The following is a 10,291-nucleotide window of genomic DNA, read 5'->3' as shown; positions in this document are numbered from 1 at the left end:
TGCATTTCTTATCCTCATCCTGAAAATTGTCTTGAAGACTTTCCATACCAGGATAATCTTATTTTCTGCTGTATCCTAATATGAACTTTCCAATGTAGTGGGAACCATGTTCTCAGTGTACTGTGAATATGCTAGGTTCATTCTACCTTTCTCCCTTGTGTATGCTTTTCCCTCTGGCTGACCTAAATCCTAGTCAATGTCCTGGATCTAGCACAAATAGACCCAAGTCCAGCCTTTACTAAATTCAGGTCCACCTTTAATTGTCCATTTCATATTATACTGCCGCCCAGCTGAACTGTAGGATTGCTGGGCCTGGAAACACTTACTTGCCTGGACTTGATATAAGAAAAGCCTACATTTCATCATCAGACAGAATTCTGGGTTCAAATATACTTGAATACACTAAGCTAAGCCTTGTGATTTAGGTTCTGAAGCCAGAGAGCTTGAATTCACATCCCAACTCTCACCAGCTCACTTTTACAAACCAGTTTCCCTCCCTATAAAATGGGAATGATATTGCTAATATTTCCTAACTTGGGGGAAATCCTATATAATAAAGAGGTAATATGCCAATTAACCCTCACGCCCTCACAAGATAGCTGCCTATGACCAGGCTGGCAGGGGGTTAGTGAGGGATGACCAAACGACTGAACAAGCAGGCTGCATGGGGCGACCAGGTCAGCAGGGGGTTAGTGAGGGACAACCAAATGACTGAACAGCAGGCTAAGTGGGGCGACCAGGCTAGTAGGGGGCCATGAGGGGTGACCAGGCCAGCAGGGGGGTAGTAAGAGGCGACCAGGCTGGCAGGGGCGGGGGGAACAGTTAGGGGCAACCAGGCAGGCAGGCAGGTGAGAAATTAGGAGCCAGTGGTCCAGGATTGTGAGAGGGATGTCCGACTGCTGGTTTAGAGGGTGCAGGCTGGGCTGAGGGGACCCCCCCCCCATGCACGAATTTCATGCACCAGGCCTCTAGTATTAAATAAGTTACTACACATAAAGTGATGACCTAGCTATTTACTATGAACCAGATACTTTAAGTACTTTAAATGTATTGCCTCAAATAACAATAATGGTATTCAAACATGTACTAGCTCTGTAACTTTAGGCTATCTATCACCACTGAGCCAGTTTCCTAACCTGTAAATTGGTAGTCATCCCTCACATAACTGTGGAAGTGATTAAATAATATGGTATATATAAACATTGGCTCAATACCTGTACATTAAATTAGGAATGCCAACAAAAACATAAAATTTTGATTTCTGAGTATGCATGAGCTTATCACTTTCTGTGGAATTCTACTTGGCACCCCATAAAGAAAAAGTCCAGGTTTTAAAATGGGATTAATTGGGCCAAAGCCCGGGGAACAGAGCGGGAAGCCAGGACCATGTTCCGCCGCAAGCTGACAGCCCTCGACTACCACAACCCCGCTGGCTTCAACTGCAAAGATGAAACAGAATTTAGAAACTTTGTTGTTTGGCTTGAAGACCAGAAAAATCAGACACTACAAGATTGAAGACAGAGGTAATTTAAGAAACATCCACAGCAGTGACTGGCCCAAGTTCTTTGAAAAGTATCTCACAGATGTTAGCTGTCCTTTGAAGATTCAAGATCCATAAGAAGTAATTGACTGGCTTCTTGGTTTAGCCATTAGACTTGAATATGGAAATAACTATGACAAATATAAGGACTTGGTATCTGATAATACAAAAAATGCTGACAATGCAGCTAAAAATGCAGAGCCATTGATCAATTTTGATGTTAATAATTCTGATTTTAAGGCTGGTGTAATAGCTTTGGCTAAGCTTCTTCAGATTCAGTGTCATGATAATTACCTGGTAATGCTTAAGGCAATTCGCATTTTGGTCCAGGAACACCTGACACAGGATGCAGTTGCTAAAGCAAATCAAGCAAAAGAGGGGTTGCCTGTTGCTTTACACAAGCATATTCTTGGTTTTGACACAGAAGATGCAGTTCTTAATGAATTTTGAGAAGCTGCTCAAATTCTGTGATTGCTGCATATAGAAGAGCTCAGAGAGCTACAGACAAAAATTAATGAAGACACAGTAGCTGTTCAGGCAATTATTGCTGATCAGACCACAGACTGGGGAAAGTTGGAAGATGAACCTTTTAGGATTTCAGCCTCTCACCTATTTAATACAGTTGGGAACCATGCACACTGTGGTATGTGTTTCAAAATCAAACATCACATTTTCAAGGGAAGAATCCCAGAAAATTGACTATGTTTTAGAGATTTATCATCATTGCTTTTTCTTTAATAACGTTTGGGAAAACGGACAAAAATAAAATGGGATTAATCATGCCAATTGGTAGTCTTTAGAGAAACACTATTGGAGTTCCTCCTAGAAACTAAAGGAGCCCATCCAAAGGTAGTTTCAGTACACCGGAGCAGCGCCTCGTAACTCTAGATACAAATCAGAACCCCCTGTGGGACTCTTTTAAAGCCACAGTTAGCCAGACCCCATTTGTGAAGATTCTAACCCAATCATTCTGGAGTGGGGCCAAAGGATCTGTCATTTTAAACTATTCAGTGTTTCTCATACACAAGCAGGATTGAGAACCACTTCTCCAAGACTTAAATATAGTATCAAAAACTTCCAAACCTCTGAGAAGCCATAGAACATATGGTGTAAAAAGAGAAATTGAGTAGCCTGAACAGAAAACTTATTCATCTAACTTGAATGAGAGGTACTGTGCTTTCCCTCTCCTCAAATTTCAGCCATTTGCCTTACAGAGAATTGTTTCCCTCTTCGAATGACACTTCCCTTTGGACTCTTGAGATAAATGCTTCAAGAATAAGGTAGGTCTCAAGATCTTTTAGTGTCAAGATACATCAAGGTCTCACCAAGGCTACGTATATTAAACCAAATGGCATCCATTATAATGTTGGCCTCCCTACTTCAATATTCAACTATTAATAACTAGAGGCCTGGTGCACGACATTCATGCACTGGAGGGTTCCTTCAGCCCAGCCTGTGCCCTCTCGCAGTCCGGGACCCCTCGGGGGATGTCCAACTGCCTAAGCCAGCAGTTGGACATCCCCCGAGGGGTCCTTAGCGCTGCCGCAGAGGTAGGAGAGGCTCCCACCACTGCCGCTGCACTCACCAGCCATGAGCCCAGCTTCTGGATGAGTGGCGCTCCCCCTGTGGAAGCACACTGACCACCAGGGGTCAGCTCCTGCGTTGAGCATCTGCCCCCTGGTGGCTAATGCGCATCATAGGGAGCGTTCGTTCTGTCATTTGGTCTATTTGCATATTAGGGTTCTATTATATAGGATTAGGTGAATAATTCAAAGTTGCCGATTCTCACTGACTATTCTGAAGCACTCTGTTTATTGAGACCAGTCTTATCAGTGTGGTCAAACTAGGCTGTTGACTAAAATAAAGGTTTGGAGTTATCTGAGGGTAATATTTAAGTATTAAAGCTCTTTTCCCATTATCTTTAAAAATCTAAAGATAACTATATACAGTATTATATTATAGTGTAGCCTTTATTATTTTGAAATATATTTTTATTGATTTCAGAGAGAAAGGGAGAAGGAGAGAGAGATAGAAACATCAATGATAAGAGAGAATCATTGATCAGCTGCCTCCTACATGCCCCCCACTGGGGATCGAGCATGTGCCCTTGACTAGAATCAAATCTGGGACCCTTTAGTCCGCAGGCCAGCGCTCAATTCACTGAGCCAAATCAGCTAGGGCTAGCCCTTTTTTTATTTCCTTTTTTCAATTAAAACTGACATACAATATTATATTAGTTTCAGATGTGTAACCCAGGGTTAGACAGTATATAACTTACTAAGTGATCATCTCAATAAATCCAGTACCCATCTGACACCATACATAGTTATTACAAAATTATTGGCAATATTCCCTATGCTGTACTTTACATTCCTGTGACTATTTTGTAACTACCAATTTGTACTTCTTATTCCCTTCACCTTTTTCACTCATCCCCCTAACGCCCTTCCCATCTGGCAACCATCAAAATGGTCTCTGTATCTATGAGTCTGTTTCTATTCGGCTTGTTCATTTATCTTTTAGATTTGTTGATAGAGATGTATTTATTGTCATTTTATTATTCATTTTTTAAATGTTTTTCTTCTTTTTAAAGAAGGCCACTTAACATTTTATGTAATACTGATTTGGTGGTGATGAACTCCTTCAGCTTTTTCTTGTCTGGGAAGCTCTTTATCTGTCCTTCAATTCTAAATGATAGCTTTGCTGGGTAATCTTGGTTGTAGGTTCTTTTCAGCATTTTGAATATTTCTTGCCAATCCCTTCTGGCCTGCAAAGTTTCAGTTGAGAAATCCACTGACAGTCTTATGAGAGCTCCCTTGTAGGTAACCAACTGCTTTTCTATTGCTGCTTTTATGTGTCTTGGTGTGAGCCTCTTTGGGTTGATCTTGTTTGGAACTCTCTAGACTTGTATGTCTATTTCTTTCACCAGATTAGGGAAGGTTTTCAAAATTATTTTTTCAGATAGGTTTTCAATTTCTTGTTCTCTCTCTTCTGCCTTCCAGCACCTCCATGATACAAATGTTGGTATGTTGAAGTTGTCCTAGAGGCTCCTTATACTATACTCACTTTTTGGATTCTTTATTCTTTTTGCTGTTCTGATTGGGTGATTTCTGCTTCTTCAAAATCTCTGATTTGATCCTCTGCTTCATCTACTCCACTGTGTATTCTTCATTTCTGACTGGTTCTTATTTATGTTTTCCAGTTCCATTTTTATGTTTCCTTCTCTTTGTTGAAGTTCTTACTAAGATCAACTACTCCTCCCCTAAGTTCTTACAGTGTTTTTGATCTCTGCATGTACTATATTACTTGTCTCCATTTTGTTTACTAGTAGCTCTTTTTCTGGGGTTTTGTTCTGTTCTTTCATTTGGGACATGTTTCTTGTCTCCTAATTTTGGCAGCCTCCCAGTGTTTGTTTCTATGTATTAGGTAGAGCTGCTACATCTCCTGGGCTTGGTAGAGTGGTCTTATGCAGTAGATGTTGTGTAGGGTCCAGTGGCACAGCCTCCCCAGTCACCCAAGCTGGGCACTCCAGGTACATCCTCACCCCACCATGTGGGCTATGTACACCCTCCTGTTGTAGTTTATCCTTAATTGTTGTTGGCATGTCAATGGAAGGGACTTAACCCAAGGCCATTCAGCTGCAAGGACTTGCTGCAACCACCATGGAGACCAACTGTGCAGGGGCCCAACCCCTAAAGCAGGACTTACTTCAGCAGGGTTCTGGTGCCTGCTTAATCTGCCTCTTGAGTTTGTTGCTTGTTGAAGTGGTGCTTTTATGTGGTCTGAAGCTGTTCATCAGGTGCGCTATCTCTGGGGCCTCCCATGAGGTGCAGGCCAAGGTCAGCCACCACATGTGTGCCCAGGGTTGCCCAGCATGAGCTATAAAGTGATCTGCAGATGGCTGCTACTTGTGTTGGGCTTGGAAGTGCCCAGGCAAAGCCAAGCTGTGGACCAAGGCTGGCTGCCACTCGTGCCAAACCTGAGGCCACATAGCATGAGATACTGGGCACACCGAGGCCAGATGCTGCTTGTTTGAGAGATTTTTAGGAAAGTTTGAAGCATGAGCCAAGACAGGCCATTGGAAAAGTCACTAGAAACAGCTTGGTTGAGCTTGAAGGTTGGGTGGGTCAGAGTCTCAGGGAATCACCAATGGTTGGGCTAATAGTGGTAGGCAGGTTGATGGAGGCTCAGATATGACATCAGTCTTCTGGGTCTGTGTAGGGAGGGCTCAGAAAAGGAACAATGGCCTCTGCCAGCACTTCTGTCTAGGAGAAAGCTACCCCTCCAGCTCTTGCCCTAATGCCAGACAATTCAGTTCCTCCCTGTTCGTCCCTGGTGTCTTTTGAGCTGTTGCCCCAGTGCTGCACTAAGAGCAAGAAAATCTGAGTAATTCCATGCATGGGCCCTTTAAGAGGAACTCTTGCAACTCCAGCTGCCCTCCGTCTCACTCAGCCTCAATCCCTGCTGAGTTTTACAACCAGAAGTTATGGGGACTTCTCTTCCTGGCACTGGAACCCTGAACTGACGGATCTAGTGTGGGGATAGGACCCCTCACTCCTCAGGGGGGACCTCTGCAACCAAGAAATCTCTCCCAATTTTTATCCATCACACTTGGGTGTGGAACCAGCCTGTTCCATATCTCTGCCACTCCTACCAGTCTCAATGTGGCTTCTTCTTTATGTCCCTAGGACTTTTATTCAGCTAGAAGTCTGGTTGTTCTAAATGATGATTATTCTGTAGTTTAGTTGTAATTCTGATGTGATCATGGGAGGATCTGTGTATCACATTTACCTACTACGCCCATCTTGACCAGAAGCCGCACTGTAGTCTTTATTTTCCAGAGATCCAATTTACTTCATAATAAGTGTTCATGGCTCTAATATAATCGTTAAAATGCAGTGTAAGCTTCAAATAACCACCCTGGTTTGTGTTCCTGAAAGGTACCTGAATCTAAATCCCTGGACTTAATCACCTAAATCCCCTCAGGAAAATTGACATTTAACAGTCTAGTTCTGTGCCCTTTGTCTATGCCTGAGGCATGATACAAAGCAGAATTGAAATGGGCTATTCTAGGCACTTTTCTATCCTTGCTGCTTATGCCAGTCTGCCTTGATCTTTTTTTCCCCCTTATCAGACTATGCTGTCCCTGCTTTGCAGAATTCTCAGCTATAGCTGTTGCCTAGAAACTTGGGAGTCCTTGAAGTGAATGTCTGCTGGAATAGCTATAGACAGCTAGCCATAAGGGAAGGTAGACCTCCTATAGGCAGTAAAATGCAACAGATTTTAGATGGTGTGTTCTTAGTTCACTTCTGGGAGTCTTCATCTGATAATACCTGCAACTTTAGAGATTTCAGACTGGCATCTATAATAATAAAAGTGTAATATGCTAATTAGACCGGACAGCAGAACAACCTTCTAGATGTCATTCCGGATGACTTTCCAGACGAAGCCACGGCGGCAGGGGCCAAGGCAGAGGTGGTTAGGGGTGATCAGGCAGGCAGGTGAGCAGTTAGAGGCGATCAGGCAGGCAGCCAGAGTGGTTAGGGGTGATCAAGCAGGCCGGTGAGCAGTTAGGGACAATCAGGCAGGCAGGTGAGTGGTTAGGGACAATCAGGCAGGCAGGTGAGTGGTTAGGGGTGATCAGGCAGGCAGAGGTGGTTAGGGGCGATCAGACAGGCAGGCAAACAGTTAGGGGCAATCAGGCAGGCAGGCAAGCGATTAGGAGCCAGCGGTCCCAGATTGCAAGAGGGATGTCCAACTGCCAGTGGGATGGGGCCTAAAATGGCAGTCGGACATCCCCCAAGGGGTCCCAGATTGTGAGAGGGTGCAGGCCAGGCTGAGGGACACCCCTCCCCCACACACAAATTTTGTGCACCAGGCCTCTATTTCTTAGATAAGTATGAAGTAGCCTGAACTTGAACATGATATTGTTCATTCTTCCAATCCTCTCTCCCCAAAAGTAGCTATGCTGACTTATCTGACAAGTAGCATTCTCCTCTGGCAAAGACCTTAATTTAGATACGTTTGGAGAAGAGGTGGAAGAGGGCAATGCTAAACAGGTAAATGAACGAGCTTCCTCAGGTTGCTTTCTCCAGCACTCAAGCTTATGGTGTTAAACTTCATCTTATGCCAGTACTATGAGTATTCCCAGGAAGCCTGCCTGTTTAATACTCTATTTAAAGTGCTCTACTTAAAACAACCTATAAGACTAAAAAAGATGTATAAATGTTAGTTTTTGGTCTTCCAAGGCATATAAGCAGTGAATTTCTCCTATTATCTAACTGGCTAGGTTATTGCTTTGAGTTATCCAAAAGGTTCATAAGTAGGACTTGAGATACCCATATCTTTCATACCATTCTTCTTTTGAGAACAGAAAATAGGCCACCTGATCTCAAATGTCAATATTTTCTTTGCCAATCCATGGTCCCTGCTATTTAGGCATCATGGAACCAAAAGCCTTAGAAATATGTCCTTATGACCTAAACAATGGGCTACAAGCAAGCAGGTTACAATATCATCTGGCCTCATGTAGAAAGGTGAGTTTTCCTCATAAGAACTGTTAATTCACTGGAGGGGGGGAAATAAACTCAAAATACACAAGATTAAATACTTTAAAAAAAAAAGGTTTCTGACCATACATAGCATCTAGCAGTTCTCAGTTCTTAATGTCTTCAGCATTTCCAGAAAGGAATGGAGGGTGGAATACAGGCAAAACCTGATAGCCGTTTAACAAGAACTTTTGCCTTTTAGAAAAATTCAAATGTATCTAGAAAGATGGCTAATGGCAAATATAATGCTTGTCATGTTGTCCTAATCAAAAGGCTCAAGGAACATGAAGCTAACTGTCCATAGAATTGCCAATGGTAAACGTAACTTTTTCATTTGGGCGGCAGATAAGTGGTATCAAATTCAATTGCTCCCTGCCCTCCATATTTCATAGCTATAGAAGTCTTAGCTGAGTGAGAGGAATAAAACACAGAAGGAACATCCTACTGTTTCTACAACTTCTGTTCTGCTTTATTTTAGAGCCATTTAATCTGCCAAAAGTGATTTCTCTGAGTTTGGAACCAAGTGAAAAACTTTTTAATGCTGACGATCAGATTCCTGACCCTGACATCTGGATCACAGGTGAGCAAGGGTGAAACAGTGAACACAGACATAAATGAAGGCTTAGATCTTAAGGCCTTCATAGCTAATAAGTATTGCATCCCTGAATAATTGTCTTACTACTCCTTCCACAAAATCCTTCTCCCAAAACATCAAAATAGTAAATCTGAGATAGGCAACCCAGTAAAAAGGAGTCTAGCCTGGCCTGTTTGCTCAGTGGTTAGACCATTAGCCTGTGGACCAAAGGGTCTTGGGTTTGATTTCCAGTCCAGGGCATGTACCTGGGTTGCAGGCTCAAGCCCCAGATCAATAAGGGCACATGCAGGAGGCAACCAATCAATGTATCTCTCTCACATCAGTGCTTCTCTCTCTCTTTCTCTCTCTCTCTCTCTCCCTCTCTCTCTCTTCTTCTCCCTCCTTCCCTCCCACTCTCTCTAAAAATGAATGGAAAAATATCCTTGGGTGAGGATTTTTTTTAAAAGGAGCCTCATTAAAATCTAAATTCACTTACAACAATTAAGAGTTTTCTTACCTTATCAATATCTTGTCAGTTTTCATAGAAAAATTACTGGTATAAACTAAAATTTGTAATCTGAAAGGTTGGGATTTATTCTATCTCAACTAATGTCTTTTCTTGAAGATTCAACATGTTATAATGGAGAATTCATTTGTTTTTCAATCAAAACTGCTCTGTCCTAAATGGAAGTTACTTCTCTTCCTCATCTATGAAAGAAATAATATCTACTTCACAAGGTAGATTAATATTAAATTAAGATGTTAGAGCAATGCAAGCTCCTTTAACAGATAAAGTACAAACTGTGTTCATATCATGGTTTAATACAACAGAAGTGTCTTTGTATACAATCCCTGTGCAAGTATTGGTAGTAATTCAAGAACACGGGCTCTTTTCATCTTGTAACTGTCACTTTCCACACTTAGCTTCACAAACTGCCACAAAAGGAGATTGGAGCCCTAGCCGGTTTGGCTAAGTGGATAGAGCGTCGGCCTGTGAACTGAAGGGTCCCAGGTTTGACTCTGGCCAAGGGCACATGCCCAGGTTGCAGGCTCAATCCCCTATAGGGGGAGTGCAGGAGGCAGCCAATCAATGATTCCCTCTCATCATTGATGTTTTTATCTCTCTCTCCCTCTACCTTCTTCTCTAAAATCAAAAATACAGTACCAAAAAAAATTTTTTTTAAAAAGAAATTGGAGGAGGTGCAGCTGTCTCTTAACCACCTCAGCCCGGAAGAGAATACTTCACTCACATTCCATTGGCAAAAACTAGTCACATGACCATACCTGAATATAAATGAAGTGGAAATGTTGTCCTTAGCAGATCAGCCACTTTCCAGGGACACTCAAATCTCTGTTGCCATCTAGCCTTCTATGCAACAATATAAAAATGCTTAGTACATGTTTTACTTCTTCCTCTGTTCTTCTTCCTAATAACATCATTCTCCTTCATTTGTTCTTAAGACATTTGCTCCTAAAATACTGGTTTGTGAAAAGTAAGATAAATCATCATATAGAAGGTATTGGAATAGAAAATAGAGTATCTTTAAGTTGGACACTCAAAGTGAGATAGCCACTAAGTCATAGACATGGCAGATGCCTCAGCTTCAATTACAAATTTTAAAAGAACTG

At 42.2% G+C, this 10,291-nt stretch overlaps 1 pseudogene across 1 annotated transcript; it reads left to right on the top strand.

Annotated features, from left to right (window-relative positions):
• The first annotated feature begins 1,383 nt into the window (after nucleotides 1-1,383).
• LOC307102278 (RNA transcription, translation and transport factor protein-like) lies at nucleotides 1,384-2,124 on the top strand (annotated as a pseudogene). The gene has a single exon. The product of its transcript is annotated as an RNA transcription, translation and transport factor protein-like (transcript).
• The last annotated feature ends 8,167 nt before the right edge of the window (nucleotides 2,125-10,291 follow it).

The sequence above is a fragment of the Cnephaeus nilssonii genome, assembly GCF_951640355.1.
Source record: "Cnephaeus nilssonii genome assembly, chromosome: 6".
NCBI lineage: Eukaryota > Metazoa > Chordata > Mammalia > Chiroptera > Vespertilionidae > Cnephaeus > Cnephaeus nilssonii.
This window is presented reverse-complemented; position numbering and strand designations above follow the sequence as displayed.